We start from the raw sequence: 19,010 nt of genomic DNA, 5'->3' as shown, positions 1-19,010 counted from the left end.
TAGCTTGTTTCTGGAACTTTCCTTCCAGTACGTGCAGACCGTGGTGGCTGATTGAGGGGCTGCTGCCTTTTTCTCCCCCGAGAACACCTGGTTATGGGGACGTGGAAGAAAAGAGAATGCTGACTCCACACCAAGCTCCCAGCAGGGCCTTCTCTCCCTGCCCTGACTGGCTGACTCTGCCAGGGCGCCCTGTAGCCTCCCCTAAGGAGGGATCCAAACCTAGCCAAATAGGAGCCACCAGAGGGGATGTGGGGAAATGAATTCATGTCTAAAAATGCTGTGAGACCCCTAAGTTTCCAGAACATTTCCTGGCTTTTTATTATTATTTATCATCATTATTATTATTTTTTGTGCCAGGGATCGAACTCAGGCCCTTGTGCTCTTGAGGCAGGTGGTGGAACCACTGAGAGAAATCCCTGGCTCCTTGAATACATTTAAAAAAAATATGCTCTGGGTTCAGGACTTGGCTTCAGGGAGCTGTTCCATCCTCATCAGCAGACAGCATCCGTGTCCAGCCAGCTTCTCGAGGACGGACAGAGGCCTCTGCGGATTCCTCGGGGACTGCAGGTGTGGGCTTTGGGCTTGTCAACACCAGACAAGTTTTGGCAAAGCAGGGCTGGGAGGCTGGTGAGCTCTTACGTGTCCCGTGTTTCTCCTCCTTGCCTCCTTTCACTGTTGCTAACACTGCCTGGATCACAGTCATCCTCATTTCTTTCCTATTGTCTTCTCTTTGTCTGCTCTTCTCTTGTCTTTTTTGCTTCTGCCACCAAAGTGAACCTTAGAAATCACCCTTTGGAGCTCCTCTGCTCCAAGTCTTTCTTGATCCAGGGCTGCCCAACCTTCTAGAACCCTGGCTCACCCTTCCCCACCTCTGAGGTTCTGCTGAGCGACCTCAGCCCTCCCTCCTCTTTTCTAGAGTCAGTTGCTCTTTGAATGAGAACCTCAACTTTCCCCTGGCCAGCTTTGGGGTTCAGTGCATGGATCATCTCTGGTGTCACCAGCTGGGCTGCGTTGGACATTGCTCCCTGGATCCCAGGTGCACTCAGCTTACCTTTAGCAAAGCCACACGCCCGCGCGCGCGCGCGTGCGTGTGTGTGTGTGTGTGTGTGTGTGTGTGTGTGTCTTCCAGTCCGAGAGCAGCTCACTGTAGTGAATACATTTTCTTTGCCCCTGCCAGCTTTCCTTTGCTTGTGTGATGTTCACAGTACCTGGTCCTGGGTCTGTTCAATCACTTGCTTCCTTTGGGCAGGAGGGAGACTAATGGAGGAGACTGAGGGACGTTGAGTTCTTGGCATGCTCCTCCTGCACCTCAAATATGTCTGTATGTGGCACTAATTTATGTGCATTGGGGGCAGACACAGAGCCCTCCAGTTGATTAAATAAAAACACACCACGCCACTACCATCCTGCTTGCTTGGGAATAAAATGCAAAAGGAGAAGAAAGATAGCGTGCTGGTCATTGGAAATAAATTGCCTGAGACTTCAGAGTGGGAATCTAGTGTCCAATAAGGAAAGGAATAAAACCTCCCACTGTTAGGTAGGATTCTCAGGGCCGTACTTGGCCTAAGAGGCTGAAACCCACACCGGAGGATGTCTGTCATCCACCCTGGGCTGTCTTAGCATGGCGTCCTCCTTCCTAACAGAGGCAGAGGGGCCAGGCAGCCTCAGAGTTCTGCTCAGATGAGGCCTGAGCCACAGCCTAGGCCTGGGCCCCAAAGTTGGCAGGAGCTGTGACTCAGCCTGCCCAGTCATTCTGAGGCAAAGTCGTGCCAGTTCAGCGCCCACTAACATTTTCCAGGGCATGAGCATTGATAAACAGAGATAGCCAGTCATCTCCAGATTCTGCTCACAGCCCCCACTTTGAAGCTCAGCCATCTCAAAGGCACCGGAGGTGGCAAAGCCACACCTTTCTTCGGAGGGGACCTGCCAGCTCACACATGCCCTGTGGACCAGTTACCGCCGGTGCTACCTCTTGGCAATAAGCTAAACCCAGGGGCTCATACAAAGTGCGTGCTTCAGTTTAAAGACTATTACATAATCGGCCTGGGGATTTAGTTCAGTGGCTCTGCCACCTGCCTTGCAAGCTCAAGGTCCTGGTACCCAAAAAAAAGACTAATACATAATGGAAACAATGTGAACAATGCATGGGACTCTGCTCTAGTGGGTGATGGTGAAATTAAAGCACACCATTCAAGGGAGAGATGAGCTGTGGAAACCCTCAGAAGAGTCTCTTACAGCCCAGAAAGCTGGGCCCAGCCCAGGCCATCCAAAGGCGGCAGCAGCCAGGCAGGCCTCTGAAAGTCCTGGCTCAGCCCCACAACGGAAGGTAATCTCACTGCAAACTGAACCGTGGATGCAAGGGCAGAGCTGAAAAGCAGGGGGAGTCGGGGTCTCGCTGCTAATGGATTTAGTCTACCCTGAAGCCTCACTGGTCTTGGCAGACACCGCCACTACAATTAAAGGAGTCTGAAGCTAATCAAGGGTTTCGTGTGGACGTGCCAGGTGGGGAAGATGATGCAATTATGCGCACAGGCCCGTGTTGCTGAGTAGTCTGTGGCAAACCGCGGGACACAAGAAGGGATCACGCGGTAGCCAAGTGGGAGAGTTCCAAGAAGAGAGCCTGCCACTGGAAGATGAAGATCTGCCTCTGCGGCAGCATGACGGGAGACAGGTGTGCACCCCGGGTGCAGCCTCTCGCTGGACGCTGAGGACAGACAGCCCGAGCAGTGTGCAATGTTCTCAGAAAGCCGTTTCAACCCAAATGCATGTGACCTCTTCTGCCTTCCATAAATAACGTATTAGAATTTTAAAGTAACAGTGAATGTCATTTCTTATTTTGTTCTTTTAGTTGGATGATGCAGGTGGAGCAGGATGGCAGGGGAGGGATGCTACGTAGACGATTTATCAGCCTATAGATTAGTGATCACCTATGTTCTGATTTATATTTACTTATCTTTGGTCAGTGCGTGAAGAGAACTTTATGTTTCTATGTAATTCCAACAAAACCCTCAAAGATGACAGTTCCTCAACTACTCTTTTGCAGAGTGCAACTACAATAAAGGTATACCAGTTGTCTTAGATAACAGAGCTAGCAGGAGTAGGAGATGGACCTCAATGCCCCGCCTTAAGTCTCCAAAGCTAGTGGTTTTTCCTACAAAGAGTTCTATCTTGCACCAGAAAAACTGCAGGGACAAAGACTTGTGTGCAGGACTGGTTGGGTGCTGTGGGCATGCTCCCATCCACCTCGGAGTCTCTCGGTGTCAGTCTGAACATCGGTGCCCCCACTGTTTGAGAGTTGTAGCAGGGGTTCTGAGACTGATGCCAGGCTCCTGGGCCTCTAGGGCTGAGGGGCCAGAACAATGATCGATGTGGCTGTACTCCCACAGGTGCATAGAGGCAGGGAGGGCCCCATCCCCAAGTAAGCTGAAGTGTCAAGAGATCGGAGGAGACAAGTCAGGGCCTGCCTCCACCTCCCCTGTGCCAGCTCCTTCGGAGCCTGGGTATAACCCCTTGGCGTTATGGAGGAAATGGACAAAGCATCAGGTGGACTGCAAGATCTAACCCTGTGCAGGATCTCTTCAGAGATCCATCAACGGTGGGGAAAATGTGTACACAGCTGGCCTTGGTGCTTGCTATTCACGAGATGTTTAGAAATAAGCCCCCGTGGTGCAGGTGCCAGAGCTAGGGCAAGAGCTCCAGCAGACACAGCCTGTCTTCAAGGAAGTCCAGTCCAATCAGACGAGCTTGTAAACTGGGCTCCTCCCACAGGTGAGCCCCCTGCTCAGCCCAGGGAGACACTCAGGGCGGGGACTCAGGGTACACAGTTGGTTACACCCCACCCATCGTCCCAGTGTTTGCTCGGGGCTGGAGATCCTGGAAACCCCCACAGAGCCGTGATGGGAGAACAGGAGGAGCAGCTGGCCCCCACTGAGGAGGGAGGGTGGGAGAAGGAGGGGAGCTTAGGAATCCATTCATTCAGCAGCTGTTTTCCGAGTCTGTCATGTGCCAGCCATGCTTCTGGGTGCTGGGCAGTGAACCAGATTAAAAAAAAATCTCTTCAGGGTCACAGAGGTCCCCCAGGAAGCCTGTGTCAGAGCTGTGAGAAGTCAGGGCGTCCCTCAGCCTCCCTTTGGGCCAGCTGTTGTGATTTGGGTCTTGATCTTCTTGAACAGGATGGGACTGTGGAGCAGTGAGAGAGAGAAAGGGTGTCCTGCTCTCAGCGAGAAACTGAGGAAGCCACAGCTTGGCCGCCTGAAACACAGACACACGGCTTCCTGACTTCACTGTGAACTGCCACACGCAGACCTAAAGCCCCCTTTGCTTGGTCCCTGAGGCCTGGAAAGGACTCCGGACTCTGACACTGAATGTTGTGATGTCCACTTTGGTCCTTTATTTCGCTTTTCTTCGAAGGATTTTCTGGAGTCAAGGGTTACACAGATAACCATTTAGGGTCAGTGGTTTTAGCATCAGCCTTTGGCCTATTGGATAGAGATATTCATCTACATAAACAGCATAACCTCAGAAGGAATTCAAGACATTTTAGAAACCGCAATCAAATTTGCAGAACGAGGCAAAGCACAACATAACAAAACATCAACAAAATGTTCCATACTACTTTCTGTTATTTTAAAGCTATAATCAATAACGGGAAGGTAACAGATATATAGGGTGAGGGCAGATAATTTAGCAGCATATTATTTTCAGGACAAACTATAAAAGCAAATATGCATCTTTAGGGAGTTTTAGGTGGATATTTCCAGACAAGACTGAAGTTCTTGTATTAACAGAAAAATCACTTTATTCAGTTAGCTAGAGAATTAAAGTATGGAATAAATTACTGCTGCCTGGAAATTTCTCTTTCAATTTTATATCAGTCATAGGAAAGAATATACTTTGCTAAGGAAGTTCATCAACAGCTTGGCTTTCAGAGGGATCAAAATACACATGTAACTTCCCTGCTTGTTTCCTTTTTTCAAGCCAGGGTCTTCCTATGTAGTTCAGTTGGATCTGGAACTCACCATTTAGTCCAGGCTGGCCTTGAACTCATGATGATCCTCCTGCCTCGGCCTCCCAAGTGCTGGGATTGCAGGTATGCGCCACCACACCTGGCTCCTGTCCTGCTTATTTTCATTAAATAAGAAAGAAAACAAGCTCCAAATGCCTGAAGTGCTAAGACTTAGTTTTATTTTACAGCTGATATACAATTGTCCTTTCTCAGATGCAGAAACGGCGCTGCCTGTGGCTTTCTGTTCAGTAGATGGGCAGGTCTTGGGCTCACCAACTCTGAAAGGTGCCCCTGGTGCCCTCAGCTTGAGCCCAGCTCCCATGAACCTGGTCTACTCCTCAGGCAGTGTCCTGGGTCCAGACCTGGGTCTTAGCATCACCCAAAGTGCATTCTGCCGCCCGCGTGTCAGCCTGCCTTCCGCCTTCTTCCCGCCCCGTATTGTCTGTCTTCGGCAGCGGGCCCAGTCTTGAGACTGTGCTTCCCAGTCTGCCGCCCTCCTCATCCGAGTGCAGTCCAGCCCTTCTTCACCTGCGGCATGAGCCTCTCCATGCCTCGCTGCCGTTCCTTGTCCTTAGACCTCATTTCCCTACCTCAGTTCTTCACCAACCCAGAAGCTCTTCGAGGTCAGAGGCATCATCTTTACTACACCAGGTATTTTTTAAAAAACAGTTTTGTTCACTGCCATAGTCCCAGCACCCAAGGAGACTCAAGAAGGTCAATAACCCTATGTTCCATTGCTGAAGTATTCCGGTTCTTTGTACTCTTCCCCCAGCAGAGGCAGCTGCTTGCTGTGATCTCCCCAGTTCCCCAAGCCTGAGCAAGCATTAGGAAGGTGTGTGGAGCCCAAGCGGATGGGCGCCCTCAGCCTCAGCCCCAGAGATTCTGCCTGGGGTTTGAGCCAGGTCTCAGTGTGGGAGAATCCCAGGTTTGGAAGCTCGCCTCTCTGATTAGACTGGACGTGCTGGGGGAACAGGGCCTGTTTCTCCAGGAGTTTGAATCCCTGGCTCTGGCTCCTGCTTCATAAGCATCTCCTGAGTCAAGTGCCAGGCCAGAATGACTCCAAGGTGGTTCTGAGCAGGTTGTGGATGCTGGGTGTGAGTGAGTATGTAGTCCGGTAGACAGACCGTCGGAATGCAAGGGCCTCTGTGTGCTTTGTCACTTGACGACTCTAGCAACCTCTCTGTAGAAAGTGTGCTTTTTGCTTGGAGGTCAGATCTGAAACCTGATTGGAACTTGGAGGCCTCATATGATCCCACGGCTGTGTGTCTGGGGCCTGGGCACTGCTGAGCTTAGCTTAGGGCACCCGATTCCTGCCTCGGGTTCCTCTTTACCTCCATTCGCTAAGGAATCCGGGTTTGTCCAGTATATTGGCTCATGCAGCTGCTTCAGGCAGAAGCTGTTTGCCCTGCAATCCAGGAAGTAATTCCGGAGCAGCCCTGCAGTGTGGGCTTCTGAGGAAGACCAGCCCTCCCGTCCCCACCTAGTTTTAGAACAGCAAGGACACTGGAAATGGGTCCTGGCTTCCCCTAGTCCTGCGGCTGGCATGAGCTCAGCAGCACCTCCAGCACCCAGATCAGCCTGGCTCCCTTATTAAAAAGACAAAGAATCGTATGAACAGGGGCGGGTTCTTCAGGGGTGAGTGAAAAGAGGGCGCACGCATGGGGGAGCCTTTCAAATCCCAAACCTGTTAGCAACTTGTGAAAAGGAGAAACGAGCTTTTGGCAACTCTGGTCTCCCCAGCCGAGCGCAGCCACCAAAAAAGCCTTTATCACTTCTCCAAGGTCAGCAGAGGGTGAGGGAGCTGCAGACGGGGGAAGGGAAGCAGGGAAGAAGGAGGGGGGTGACAAAACTCAGGCAAGTCTGCTCCCAGGGGCCGAGGCTCTGGAAAACAAATTTGAAACATTATCCCACAAGATCTCCATTGAAGACATTAAGCTCGAGGCCCAAAGGGACTCACTGAAGGCAGCAAGCCAGGGCCAAAGATGTGGAGGCTGAGCCCATTCCGGAGAAATCAAAACAGAATGAGCCCAACAGCTTGGGAAGAGATAAAGGCTTAGACCCAGGTCTGAACTGTGTAAAGATGAGAGAGTTCCTCACATTCTTGAGTTCCCTACTGGAAAGGGGCTTCGCCGTGAACTGCGAAAAACTGAATTCTCCTCTAGGGCCTCTGATGAAGGGTGAAAACCTAAAAGTTCTCTGTCCCCCGGATCACTTGGGGGACATGGCATGCAATCCCATTCCAGGGCTGGCAACTCGGAGCAGATCCCACGAACCCTCCTTTGGGACTGCATTTGGAATGGGAGGGAATTGTGAGGTCAGGGGACTTGGGTCCACTAATGAGGTGAGTTCTTATTGAAGTTGAAAAGGTAAACGTAAACCAAGGGTATTTTAATTGTCGTTTTCCCTGTAGGGGTAAAGCGTTTCCATTCTTCCCTGGGAAGCTGTCATTCAGCCTTTGAGAACCCCCATTAAGTGGAGCCAGCCTTAGCGGCTATGAGGAGTAGACAGGAGGGGTATCACCAGCAAGGACGTTAAGGGGACGCGGGGCAGGTTCCTTGGGGCTGGGGGATGCATGGGTCAGGCACCGGGTCATAGGCGCTGGTGTTTATGCCAAACATATTTTGTGTCGAACATTCAAAAAATCACTTCCTGGAACACTATAGTTCACCCCAAGATTTCCCATCCAGGGCATCACGAGCATGACCTGAGCCCCGCAGAAGGATTTCTCCAATTATCCCAGATGGATTGCAGGTTAGGATGTGAATTTTACTATGAGGCAGAGGGCAAGGCCTTGGGGATCAGTCCGGATCCTGAGATGCTGGGGAAGACTCATCCTGGCTCCTTCTCCACCTCCCTTCAGGCTGGTGGCAGCAAGAATCCTCTGCTTCTGTGCTCCCGAGAGTCAGGAATGGTCCCACAGGATGTTGCTGAATTGTTATCAGAAGGGAATTGGGTGGTCTATGACCCTTCAGCATGAGAAAAGCGGGGAGAGCCTTGTCAGTGAAGAGCTCAAGAGATGAGCACTACTGTGGGCAAGGGGGCTGGGGAAAGGGGGCTGAGGGCAGATGCCACCCCGCTGCTCTAATTTTCTTAGCTCTCTATCTGGCACCAGGGCCCATGGGATCCAGAAACCCGTGTTTCCTCCAAACTGGTTATGGAGTGGCCCCATCACACGATGCTCTGCCTGATGCTGGGGGCTCCAGCTTCACCATACAACCAGGGGCGAGACCTGGAGACCCAGTCCGCTGAGGGATGCTGGTTTCCGCTTCTCTCTCACCTCAGGCTAACTCTGCCCTTGTCATCCAGGTGTGAAGGGTGAGTTCCCACCTTCCTTGTGCTCTCTGCAGGAGCGTCGCCCAGGAGGCTCGCCCTGTAAGCGCAGTCCTGCTGCACGTTCCGTGTGTATCCACTGCTGGGAAGAGAGCAGAACCGAGCCCAAAGTGATGACACCTCGTTATCACTGGACGGTTAAGGAAGAGGATGGTATTGGTAAAAGTAAAAGACTTGGGAGAGTTAGAAAATAATTAACTGAATAAGTTTGGGTAATTCTAGGTGCTGTAAAAATCCAAACTGTTAATTGTTCCTGGTCTGGTGTATTCGAAATGTATTTATTGCTCGTGAACAGTTTGATGAGGGTGCTTGATTGATAGGATGGAAGACTCCATGCTGTGTGGCAGGGGATCTTGGCCTCCTTCTGTCCTGTGCTCTTCCTGCACCTGTGTGCTGAGGAAAGACAGTGTGTAGAACAGGCAGCCCAGTTCTTGAATGCCTGGGATTGGGTACGATGCATATCATTTTCACTCACACAAGTCCTCTGGTTCTTTATTGATGCTTAAAAGTCAGCCAAAACGTAGTGGCTTGGAACCCTAGCAACATTTGTTTTGCTCCCAAGTTTGCAACTGAGCAGGGCTCAGAGGGAACAGCTGGCTGTGTCCACTTGTGTCTTCCCGGCTAGCTCTAGGCTGGATGGAGACTGCAGTGTTTAAGGTGCTGAGTTCCCTGTACCTGAGGCTGGTGTCTGCTGGGATAAACTGGCTGCAGCTGGAGCTCCTACCTGTGACCATTCCATGTGGTGCCCGGCCACTTCACAGCATGGTAGCCGGGTCCCCAGGGCAAATGGCCCAAGCAGACTGGCTGGAAACTGGATCCCCTTTTATGATGTGGGCTGAGAAGCCCCACAAGCCCATCCAGAGTAAAAGAGGGACAACCTCGCCCCCGCTGGCTGCTGTCCTGAACTAATACAATCTGCTGCCACGCCACTGGTGAGAACTGAGCACATGAGCCCACCTCGTTGCAACAGCCAGAAAATACAGTCCAATCTGGGCAGCCATTTCAAAGTGACAACGATGGCAGGAAAGCCTGTTTGGTTGTGGCCGGCAAACTTGGCCTCTTGGAACAAAGAGCCCTTTTGTTTCATGAAAGGATGCATTGTGATGCTCACTGGTCAAATGGAGACATCTGCAGAGACATTTCAGAGGGTACTGGCAAAGAAAGCAGTGCCATGCCGCGAGCACTTCAGTATCTACTTGACAGAACAGTTGCGACCATGTGGTTGGGATGGCTCCTGATTCTCTCTGCCCTGAACACATCCATATGGCCACAAGCTCAGCGCGCCAGCTGCAGAAACCTAGCAAGGTGGACCCATGGACCTGGGTTCTGTCCTCATCAGAGATCCTTTCTGCACCTCCACTGGCTCCTGCACCATGAAACGTCTCTGATTTCATGGAAGGAAAGTACTACCGTAAAAAAAATAAGGTTTCAGGCCAGGGATTTGGCTCAGGTTCTGCCGCCTGCCTCACAAGTGCAGGGGCCCGCCCGAGTTCGATCCCCGGTACCAAAAAAAAAAAAAAAAAAAAAAAAGTTTCTCTTAGATTTAATGCATCCACTTAAATTTAATGCACATCGACTATGTGTTAGGCACGATGATGAGGACTGGAGAAATGGTGAAAACAGAAGGGCGAAGTTCCCACGCAGAGGATTCGTGCCAAGTTCCACCTGCAGTCGGGAGTGAGCATGCCACTGTGCAGAAAGAGAAGGTGGATGGGTGAGAGTGTAGTGACTGCTGAACCACTGCTGGCTGCACCAATTAACCTAATTAAACCACCTCAACTGGCTAACTACACGCTCCCTATGTCAGATGTGTAAATCAGCGATGGAGGATGAAATGATAGGGATCTTCTTGCTGTACACTTATCTCAGGGCAATTAATTATAACAGCCTGGAATGGAATGGCATTTGTGCCTTGGAAGATGGAGGCAGCTGAAGGAATTATGTATGTACTGCTGCAGCTAATTTGCATGTAATTGTAATCGGCATTCACTTAGGGTCCTGGCAGCTGAGCTGCGTGCTGTCAGCGAGACACTTGAGCAGATCACGGAGTGAGTGGTTCAGGGACGTTGACTGCATTTGTAACAAGTGGCACTTTGGCATACAAGAAGCGTCTTTTCTCAGAAAAGAAACAAACCATGAAAGAAATGTCAAAATCAGGAATGGAGAAAATCGCTGGGTGCTTTCAGAAAAGCTTCTCCCCATCCACCCCTGGAAAAAAAAAAAAACTCAGACCTTCTTTTATCCTTCCTTTCAGCTGTAGCAGAACTAAAGCATGTTTTTCTAAATTGGCAGAGAAAGAGTGGTATTTGAACAAAGAACACATCAACTGTGGGACAACTTCATAGGAAGAGTGTAACAGAAAGAATAAGGAATGCAGAAGCCCGAACCCTGGCTGGTTTGATGCCTGTCAAAGGAGAAGTCTTCATTGGTCATTTGGGGAGATTAATCCTTGTTTTTCAAGAAGTTGGGAGCCACCTTATGGGATGGGCCTCCTTTGAGTGCAGAAGATCTAACTACAGAATCAAAAGACTGAGGAAATATTCAGAGGCAGGATTTCTATTCATTTGTGTACTGACCCTTGGAAGTACTTACCTAGGGTGTCTGTGGACAGAAGCTGTTATGCCACTTTTCTAAACATGCCTGGAATTTCTCCGAAGAGACAGAGGCATTTCTTATGAGTATAGTAATTTAGAGGCTACTCTGCAGAATAAGATAAATATACAAGCTGAGTCTAATCTATAAGGGGTGATCAAAATAGTGAATATTTAAATTAAAATGAGTCATGACCTAAAGCACACATTAGCATCAATCCCTCCTAAAACTCTCCCCGCTCCTTGAGCACACTCGTCCCATTGCTCCTGCCACTTTCTGAAGCAGTTCTGGACGTTCTCTTTCCTGAGTGTCTTTGCTGTGCCATCAAGGCTGCTTTAATATCCCGAAGCGATTCAAAATGTTTCTTTTTCACGGTCATTTTGACTTTGGGGAAGAGCCAGAAGTCACAGGGTACCATATTTGGTGAATAGGGTGGGCGAGGACACAGTGTGGTGTTCTTCTGAGGCGCCTTTCTGTGGGATGGCATTCAGTAACAGCATTGATTATATGTTTGCTCACATCTTGTAGGCACGTGGTAGATGAGTGTGTGTGTGTGTGTGTGTGTGTGTGTGTGTGTGTTCACAAAGAAGATGTGCCATAGTACACTGAGAATGGTTTTCTTATGTGGATTTTAAGCTAGCTTGTGAGGCATTTCTTTAACAGTGTCACCCAACTTGGCTTAGCTCATGGAGGTCCGTGACTAACACTTCTCTTGCTTATGTGGGCATGGGATTCTTTCTCTATATGTCTTTAGTAACAACCTTTGCAATCGTTATTCCTTAAAACATTGCTTGGAAAATGCTAAACTGCAGAAATTGCAATGAGAAAGACTTGCTAGAATGTAAGGCAGAGCTAGTAGGGGCGTGTGGAAGACAGGGAAAGTGGGCATTTGTCTGTTTCCCTGTCCAATGTGCCAGCAAAAGAATGAAAAAGAAACCTTCAGATGTGGTATGAGACAACAGTGGGTAGGATTACAAAATGTTCCTGGTAAAAGAGAAGCCCAGGGGCAGTAAAATGACCTAGGAAAATGGAAGGGGATAAGCCCAACTTTGGAGAAAAGATACTGTACGGAGGTGAGCAGGTTCACTGATGGGACCCAGGGAGGCTCAGAACTTGGAGACACAGCTCTGAAACAGTGCTCGTTAGCTGAGCGGCTGAGATAGTGTAGCCCACAGAAAATCTGCCTTAAGAAAGGTTAGGTCTCCAAGCAAATTCCCCTTTCTACCTTTTTCCCATCAAGAACAAGAAGTTTATTTTTCTTTGTGGGGAATTGAACCTGAAAAGACTATTATAAAAAAACAATTATAGAAGCAAAACAGAAAATTTAAAAAATGTCGGTGAGAACATAGAGAAATTTTAACCTTTGTGCCTCTCTGCTGGGAATGGGGGATACTGCAGTCACTGGGGAGAACGTTACGATAGTGGCTCAAAAAATTAAGCAGAGTAAACACACAATCTAGCAATTCAACTCCTGACTTGAGCTATGTTTGTATTCCAATGTTAATAGCAACATAACCCACAGCGGCCAAAAAGGTAGAGTCATCCGAAATGTCCATAGATGGATAAATAGGTAAATGAAATGTGACATGTGATACCAAGAAGTCTTTTGCAGACCTAAAAAAGGAATGAAGTGATGAGGCACGCTACCATTATGTTAGGCGAGGTAAGTCAGACTCAAAAGGAGACACGAGGAATCTGGGGTTGTCAAATTCATAGAGACAGAGAGTAGAGCTGTGGTTTCCAGGTATAGAGACAGAGAGACACGAAGAGCTATTGTTCAGTAGGTTCTGCATTCCCGTAGGCGATGATGAAAAGGCTGGAAATGGCTGGTGACAGTGCCTGTTCCACACAGGGGATGTACTTCCTGTCCTTGAACTGCCCACTTAAAAATAGTCACAACGGCCCTTTCATGCTACACATATTTTGCTATAATTTTCAAAAGAAGAAAAGGAAGTAATCAAAAATCAAGAAGGCAATCGTGGGACTTAAAACTAGCATTTTACTAGAAAGGTGAGAGAAGAAGGTAAGAAAATGTCCGGGGCTGGGGGGATAAAAAGGATAAAAGGACAAATGGATAATAGGAAATGAAGCATCAGAAAATCATAAATTGATGAGAAAGCCCAAGATCAGACCAAGAGAAGTCCCAGAAACAGGAGGAAGAGAGAGAGAGAGAGAGAGAGAGAGAGAGAGAGAGAGAAAGAAAATGGAATGTATAGCATCATCAAAAGATTAATACAAGTTAGCCGGGTGTGGTGGCAGATGCCTATAATCCCAGCACTCGGGAGGCTGAGGCAGGAGGATCGCTGTAAGTTCGAGACCAACCTGGGCTACATAGTGAGTTCCAGGTCAGTCTCAACTACATGGTGAGACCCTGTGTCAACCACCCCCCCAAAAAAGATTGATACGACAAAACTTTCCAGAGCTAAAGGACAGAAGTGAGACCAGGAGACAGAGGGACAGTAGGCCAGTGAGGGCCAGGGTCTGAGTAAACTGGGACAAGCCTCGGGAAATTAGAACGCCAGGGACAAAGGCCTAACTGGAGCACAAATGACAAAGGACTAATACAAGTCTGCTTTCCTGATGACAGGAAGCCTAGCAACAGCACCTGCACACCTTCAGTCTGAAAACCGCACCAGACGACACCTGTCAATGCCAAGCTGCCCCTTTTCCACAGCCACCAAAGGCTGCAGAGAAGCCCCTAGATCTAGGTGCCTCCAGCTTGCCCTGCCTTGGAGCCCCTCCGGCTAGTGAGAACTTTTCTTTGTTCTTTCTAGTAAACCACACCTGGCTCATCCCCCACTACGGTCCACAGCCCTCATTCTTCAGTGTCTACTGAACTACTGGATCCAGCAGGAGTAACTGCGCTACACAAGTGCCGAGATTGAGAGGGTCTTCATTCTGCTCAGAACAATGTAACAAAGATGGAAAAAAAGGCCCACCCGGAAGTATAGTATCATGGGACTTGTGATAATGAAATAATGCTAGAAAATTCCAAAAACCTGATCACACACAAAGGGCTGGGAAGGAGAATAGCACTGCATTTTTCAGTAGCAATACCACGCACCAGCAGACAATGGGTCAATACCCTCAATATGCCAGTGCAGAATTCTAACCTTGTTTGATCGTAAAAATATGCTAGTAATCTTGTTACAGTCTGCACCCAATTCATGTGTGGTTATGGGTTCCCTAAGGATCTGGTCTATAGGCTAACCAGAAAAAGAAAGTATCTGTGCTATCAAATACTTTTAAAAAAGCATTTTCAATTCATGCATTCTTTAGCACAGTGCTTAGGGAGTCTTGGAGTAGCAGAGAAGAAATTCAGGAAGTGGTGTAACTTCCTTTTGTCATTACCCGTTTGTGAGTCCCTGCATCCTAGATTCTGTGATTTCTGTTCTTGGGTTTCCTCTCTCACTTGGTAAGACTACATCCCCCAGTGACTTAGGGAAATGGAAAATTTGAGTACCTGCATATCAGCAGAAGTCTTTATTCTGCATTTAAATTTGGCAGGAAATAATCTAAGAAACAGAGGGGAGCTCAGAGATGACAGCTGTGCTTGTCTTTTCCCTTGCAGGTCAAAGTTTGCCCCACGAAGGCTTTCTGCAGCCTGACACACCGGCCTCACTATTCTTTCTGTGTGAGATCCTACCCGCTACACTGTTCTCGGCTATAAAAGACTCTAACACACATGCACACAGTGAGATGGTCTTTTGAGACAGATGGACCCCTCCATTTCCTTGCAGCTAGCCTTGAACAAATCTGTTGACCTTTTTACCAAAAAGAAATGTCCTCTTTGGTTTGGTCAGCTGTGAGAAAACTCAGGAGTTTGCGAGGTTGAAACAAGCTTCCCCCGTGGTCCAGGTCTCATGCGTTAGCAGGCAGGAGAGGAGGTGGAATAGGAGCCTGGGTACCAGGGTCAGTGCTGAGCTCTCAGCTGAGGGTCTGGGAGATTTTCCTCAGCACAAGACTTGGGGAGGTGTTGCAGTAGCAGAGGAGGAAAACAATGAAGCAGCTCAGTCTCCTTTTGCCAGGACCCTGTTTGCGGGCCACGGCCTCCTAGGAACATGAAGAGTGGTAGGCGCTTTGCAGACAACAAAAATGGGGGTAGTGCAATTGAGCAGATTTCCCTTCCGGCTCCCGATCAATCGCCCTCTCTGAGAAGCAGCTATCATAAGCAGCTCAGCTTGTAAACACTGGGAATTCCCATTAATCAGGGAGCGTGGGCCATATTTCCATTTGAGTCTAAACGCAGTTGAACAAAATCTCAGGTCAGGGAAAACAGACTTGACAGATGGTTTTGCTGGAAGGCCATGGCTTCTTGAGTTTCTTTTCCTTGCCCAGCACCTGTATATCTGGCACTCAGCAAATGCTCTCTGAGTGCGCATGGGCACAGAACACCAGCACACTTACGTGGGTTGAGGGAACCATATAGGAAAAAATATCTCATCAGGTGAACCCGCTGTTCGCAAACCTCAGCTCGCACAAACATCCTGTGGGGAGCCTGTGAAAGGTGCCCATCTCGGTTTCCAGGGCTGGACCCCCAGCCTGGGCACCAGGCTCCACACTGAAGTTTCCAGTTTAGTCGATCAGGGTGGAGCGAAGAATTTGCATTTGTAAAGCAAACATCTTGGGTGATTCTGGAGCAGGTGGCTGGGTATCACCACAAGGGGACTGCTGTGAGTTTTGGTCACATGTGGCACATTGCTTTACGGATTTGAAGGTAGCAAATGGTCATGTTTTATGTTCACTTGAGGCAAGGGCCACACCTAGCACTCACAGCTGCAGATACCAAACTTTCCTTCCTAGCTGCACCATCTTGGAGAGGAACTTCCTATAGAAAAAGGAACTTGATCACTACAGTGATAAACAGTGCACAGAATGAGTTATCCAAGTGGTACTGGCTGAGAAGGGTGAACGTCCCAGTTCACTCCCCAATGACCCTTTCATTCCCCAAGCATTTATTAGGCTCTTGCTCTGTGGCAGGCACCGTGCCCGATTCTGGAGATAACAGGTGTTATCCTTAACTGTGTCAACCTGCACTTCCTTTGAATAAAGATGCAATTGTGTTCCCCACAAGTGAGACGAGAGGGCTGGAAGAAATTGTGGGGAGCAGGCAAGAGTGCGTTGGAGACATCCGCCTGGAAAGATCGCGCTTGTCCATTGACATCAGTGGAATTGTGTTGAGAAACCTTATATTTTCTTAAGATCCAGTGCTTCGAGGCAGTTTGCTGCTCTAATCACTTCGGTGGGAATGGATGTCCCATGTGTGCCCGGAGGACTGGGGCTCTCGGTTCACTCTGACACAGGGAGGAGGCTTCATCTCGAAACCAGGTGAAACTGCATTGCACAGTTGGCTTCTCTTTGCAGTTTCCAAGGAAACCGGGCCCTGAGTCTGCTCCTTAGATCTGGTGTTCCTAACAGAATCTACAAAAGGTTAGAAAAAAAAAACCAGCAAGTCTCCTGAGGCTACAGCAGAGCTTCGGAACGAGAGGCCAGCTCTATCCTTCTGAACGATTGCTGCGTTCTCACCTAATGGAAGCTTCCTCCCCAGGGATCCCCTCAGCCCCACTTCATTCTCGTGCCACCCGAGTGATGACCGCCTTCAACCCAGTTCCTAAACTGCTTCTGCTTCATTGAATTGTTTTCCTTTCCCTAGTCTCTCTGAAAAACCATTCTTGCCACTCTCAGATCCCGCAATAAGGCCCCGGCTCTTTTCACAGGTCCCTGTGGGTTCCATCGCCTTGTATTAGCCAATAAGTCGAGTATCGGGGGTCACAGATACCAAATGAGTACACGGGTAAATGTTTTACAACTAGGCTTCTGGGGGGAATTAGTAATCAAAATCCCTGACTCGTACTGTTCTCCAGGCCAGTTTCTGTGGTGTAAATGCTTTCATTCCGGCCAACTTCAGGCTGCCAAGACTTCACCCAGCATGGGGTTGGGAAGAGACCCCCGCAGCCAGCTTTTGGGAGCGTGGTACCATTGGCTCCAACACGTGCTGCCCCCTCCCCTTCCACCTTCCTCAAACAAGAAATTCGTTTTTTCTCAATGAGTTTTCAGAATTTTCATTTTCCACTGAGTAACTTGTGCTTTTTATTTTCCTCCCGAGTTGTGAAGGGAATCAGGCACCTGGACAATTTATAAGCCAGTTCTGGGGATTGTCGTGACTCAGATAGACCTGACAGAGAGACCTTTCATGTAGAAACTGGCAAATGGCAAAAAGCCTAGAGATGCAGAGACCGATGAATGCCTACTTATTTCACGGGAAGTGGCTTTATGTCTAGGGCAGTGGCCTTCTGGTTTCATCCTAGAGAAGGGAAAACCCTATCTTAGATATCTATAGCAGCTCATCTTGCTTTGGCCTGGAGTTAACCTAGAAAGCCTCCAGAAAGACCTGAATCTTCTATCTTTTTCTTTCCCATTCAGTTTATTGGTACATTTAAAGCAAACAATACAGTTGCATTTATCATTGGGATCTTGTACCTTTACATGATAGGTCTTGGTTCTTGTTTTTTCCCCATACCCTTCTATCTTAAAAGGAAATTATCTTTGTGAAACACCCAAGAAATAATTGCAGATAATGCTCCATGATCTGACAGCCGCAGTTGAACCTCTTGGCTGAGCAATGAATTCCCTATCTGCTACTACAAGACATCATTATGCACTGAGCTGGCGAATGGATAATGAAAAGACTTAAAAATTGTCCCGTAGCAAAGAAGCTCCTTTCTTAGCCCGACTGGCCCCCAGAGCAGGGCCTTAGGGAACAGAAACTGAACTCCATGCAAATTTCAAACCAGATAACCAAGGGCCTCTTCTCATCCCTTTGGAACTTGCGGAATGTGGAAACCAAAAAGCCAAGAGACAGAGAGAGAGTGTGTGTGTGTATGTGTGTGTGTGGGCTCTTCAGTTTGATGGACAAAGAGAAACACTCACTCTCTTTGAGTGTCTGGCTCAACAAATGTCTGCAGTTTACTTCCTGTGAAAGTCACAGTCTTCTGAAGGAGCCTGGTATGGAGTCGGTCACTTATTTCTTTGCTCTCAGACCTAATCTTAGGCTTTTTCCCCAAAGCTGCATTTCCCAGGTTTCTGTGCACCTGGCTTAAGGCACTGGCAGCTCTGGAGCATTGAATTTGGTGGGTGCTAAATGGTCACCCCCTTCCCTCTCTGCTTCAGTTGGTGGCCCAGGGAGGTTTGTCTATTGGACTCTTGCAACAGCCTGAGTTTTACCTTTGTTCCTCCAGCCCTGTGACTTTCAGCAGCTTCCCACTGTAACTAAAACCCAACATTCCCCCTTGTTGGCATATCGACTCTCTCAGTACCTTTCCAATAACGAGATTATTATACTAAATCCCTGGTGGCGAAGTACCTGGAGAGGGTGTTATTCATTCCCTACGGGCTGACAGATACAGAAAGTAAGTGGACGGAGTTAATGTGACCCCCATGTAGATGAGTCTGTGCAGGGCCCTTGGGACATGGAAGAAGGCACTTCCTCACTTGTGGGCATGATGCCCATAGTGCATGGGAAACTTGAGTTGTACCATTACGGGTTGGTAGGAAATTCCATGGAAATCAGAAGAGGAGGAAGCAAGCTGAGAGAAAGCCTCTGAGGCATTTGCACAAAGCATGGCACTGGGACAGAGCAGAGTGTCAGCCAGTCAGAAACACTGATTAATGGTTCAAGCACAAAACAGGCAGGCCACTCAGAGCTTAGATATTCAGATTCTTGTTTCTATGATACCTGAGTCACCACCACAACTCACCACTGCCATTGAGGCCCCAGATTCCCTCAGAGAGAGCATGGGAAGAATACTATGGGAATATTGGAAAAGTCAGGACCGTGTCCTACTCCTCCACCAAAAGCCAGCTCTTACCTTACACCAGATGCCTGGGTCACCTAAAGTCTTCAGCTGTAAGGTGCTCTACTCTTGGAAACCAGACAGTTTTCTTCTGGAAGATTCGCTTCTTATTGGCCTCCTTTCTGTGAGGGTGAAGTCTTCTGAAGCTGGGGATCCAGGCCAGGCCAGCACTAGAAATAGCGCAGGGCACATCTGTTCACTCTTTTCTTTTTTTTTTTTTTTTTTTTTTT

General features: G+C 48.6%; 1 long non-coding RNA gene across 1 annotated transcript; it reads left to right on the top strand.

The window, feature by feature from the left end:
• The first annotated feature begins 397 nt into the window (after window positions 1-397).
• LOC104855783 lies at window positions 398-14,606 on the top strand. Its single transcript, XR_778480.2, has 3 exons — window positions 398-1,036; window positions 13,702-13,839; window positions 14,499-14,606. It is a non-coding gene; the product is annotated as an uncharacterized LOC104855783 (long non-coding RNA).
• Window positions 14,607-19,010: the final 4,404 nt, after the last annotated feature.

The sequence above is a fragment of the Fukomys damarensis genome, unplaced genomic scaffold, assembly GCF_012274545.1.
Source record: "Fukomys damarensis isolate Sample0158 unplaced genomic scaffold, DMR_v1.0_HiC HiC_scaffold_19, whole genome shotgun sequence".
Lineage (NCBI taxonomy): Eukaryota > Metazoa > Chordata > Mammalia > Rodentia > Bathyergidae > Fukomys > Fukomys damarensis.
The sequence above is the reverse complement of the archived record's forward strand: the minus strand, read 5'-3'. Positions and strand labels throughout refer to the sequence as shown.